The sequence below is a fragment of the Vombatus ursinus genome, unplaced genomic scaffold, assembly GCF_900497805.2.
Source record: "Vombatus ursinus unplaced genomic scaffold, bare-nosed wombat genome assembly UNPS02012179.1, whole genome shotgun sequence".
NCBI lineage: Eukaryota > Metazoa > Chordata > Mammalia > Diprotodontia > Vombatidae > Vombatus > Vombatus ursinus.
The window spans coordinates 8,576,923-8,579,643 of NW_020951957.1; positions in this window are offsets into that span (position 1 = coordinate 8,576,923).

A 2,721-nucleotide genomic window follows, 5' to 3' on the forward strand; every position below is an offset into this window, starting at 1 on the left:
AGTACCATTGGATACATTAATAAAGCAGGCAAGGTTTAGAATAGGTTCTGGGTGAAGTATTAATGGGAATCAACCAGCAATTTATATGTTGTTGTCAAAGGCCTATTTGTTAGATAGCAAGAACTTGTAGTGGACCTTTTTAGCATAATTTCATGATTCCTTTAACAATCCTCAGCAGTACAGTTTCAGGAACTGAGAAGATAGATAGTGGGAGTAACCAGTGACTGTTGGGAATTAGTAATGAGATAACAGTGACAAAGAGTTAAGAGATTCAAGGGTAAAGACTATTTTTTCTTCATATGATTCAATATAGTGTCTTTTCATCTCTCATAAACATAGAGAGACACATATAAATATACAAACTCATGTTAAAGCAACTTACCTTCTTTAAAGGGAATAGAATGTGGTGAAGTATGTATTCATTTTTTTAATGTATTCTGTAGGTTATGATTTTAGGCAATATCAGAATTTTCAAAAACCCCAGTAACTTTACTCAGTAAAGCAATGAGTTTACAATCAGGAAATGAGGTTGTAATATTTATTAATAGAATGTCAAAAATAAAATTATGTAAAAAGATAATAATTTAATGGGTGTCTCTGATAAATATATATACAGTATTTGGGATTAAAAGTCCTTTTCCATTCATTTTAGCAATGGTTGTATCCTTTAGATATTGGTTGAAAATAACATGTCTTTTAGGTACTTAGGAAATATGAATGTAATCATGTTATTACTCCAGTCAGTGTTGATTATTTCCACATACTCTGAAATAGGAAAATAATTTTTCTCACTATACATCAATATTCAGGAGATATCCATTTTAAGATTTAAGCAGTCTGGCTTTTGACCCATGGATTAGAAAATCAGTGAAGATGAAATCATTTATAAGACATCCTGTAAATAATTTATTTATAACAGCATAGGGTCTGTTCACCAATCTTACTAAATGTATACAGCTCTAGAGTTGTATTTATTTGTGAATAATTTTGCATCAATACAAAAAAAATATAAAGTACATTGACCAATGAGAATTCCCAAATATTATGAGTGTTCTAACTTATTTCAAAGAATACAAATCACATTAGTTTCCTAAAATGTTATTGTCTTTAAAAAAAAAGATTTTTACATAAAGGGAGAAAATGATGGAAATTTCCATTTTGAGGTTTTGAAGCTATAAGCAATTTCATATTCAAGGCCTTATAAACTCCATTATGGATTACTCAAGTACTTTTCTAGTCTTTCTGTTGTAATTTCCTTACTGTAAAATGATTAATATTCAAATTCACCAAGTGGGATGAAGTACATAGTTTAATTTAAAGAGTGGTATATTTATAGTCAAATGCCTTGAATTTGAATGATGGCTCTCATACTTCATTCTTGTGTGACTTTGGACTAAACATCTTTCTGGATTTCAGTCCATCCTTCTGTATACATGTGGAATTGAACTTGATGTCAGCTTATCATTTCAAGTTCTAAATGTGGAATCTTGTAACTTTTACAAGTTCCTTTCTATTATACCTAGTATCTTTACTTATACAAAAAAATCAGTTAGCTGTGGTCTCTTTCCTATCATGGTCAGAGAGACAGGAAGAAACTTAGTTTCAGGAAAGGTTTTTGTTAATTGGCAAGCAGAATCATTCACCATTTAGGTCAGCATAGCCAAGTGACCAAAAGGCATTCATGCCTAGCCTATAATTTTCTAGTGAGGTTCTTGAGAGTCCAAGAAACCTTAGGGAATATTCACCCCCTTTAATACCTTATTCTTGCTTTGGTTCCTTGTTTCTATGTTGTTTTGGCCTACAACTATGATTTCCTTGCTGTAGATAATTTCTGGGTGGTAAAACTCATTTACCAATGAGGAACACAACTATGTAGCAACTTATAGCCTTATAGAATTACTTACAGTCATTGGGAGGCTAAGTGATTTACTCAGTCACACTGCAGATTTGTTTAAGAGGCAGGACATGAACTCAGCACTCCCTCTAAATCAATAGTTCTTAATCTTTTTTTGTGCTATATGCTCCTTTGGTAATCAAGTGAAGCTTATGGATTTCTTTTCAGGATGTTTTTTAAATGCATACAATATGATTACAAAGGAATCAAATTATATTGAAGTAAAGTTATTTAAAAAAATTTAAGTTTGAATGAAAGGTTAAGAACCATTAATCTAAAAATATGTTGTTTACTCCTTCACCAAACAGACATGTCAAGTGTTATATCTTCCTAGTGTTATGTCTTCTTGTCTGCTTTCCTTATAGTCTATTCCAGACTCAAATGAATGGCAGCACATTAACGAACTTTGTATCAAGTAATGAATTATCAACAGCTTTCCTTGTTACTAGATGCATCATAAAGTTTTATGTAGACTAAAAGATTTGGATATGCAATAGATCTATGGAGTGATCTATTTTAATCTTCTGGTTTTTGTAAATGAGGGAATTGAGACTTTGAGTGGTTAATTAACTTGCTTAACATCATAGAGCTCTTATATGGTAGAGCAAAGGTTTGAATCTAGGTCCTCTTGCTATAAACCTTTCAACTGCACTTATTTTTTTCCTAGGTTTCACTCACTCAAGTTCTCTACCTATTTAAACCATTGGTCACTCAAGCAAAATCAAACATTCTAGGATATAATAGTTTGCTTATCATTTAATTATTACTTGACTAGCAAGTAAAGTATGTTTGAAGGAGTTTAGGAAGATCTTAAATGTAAGAATTAC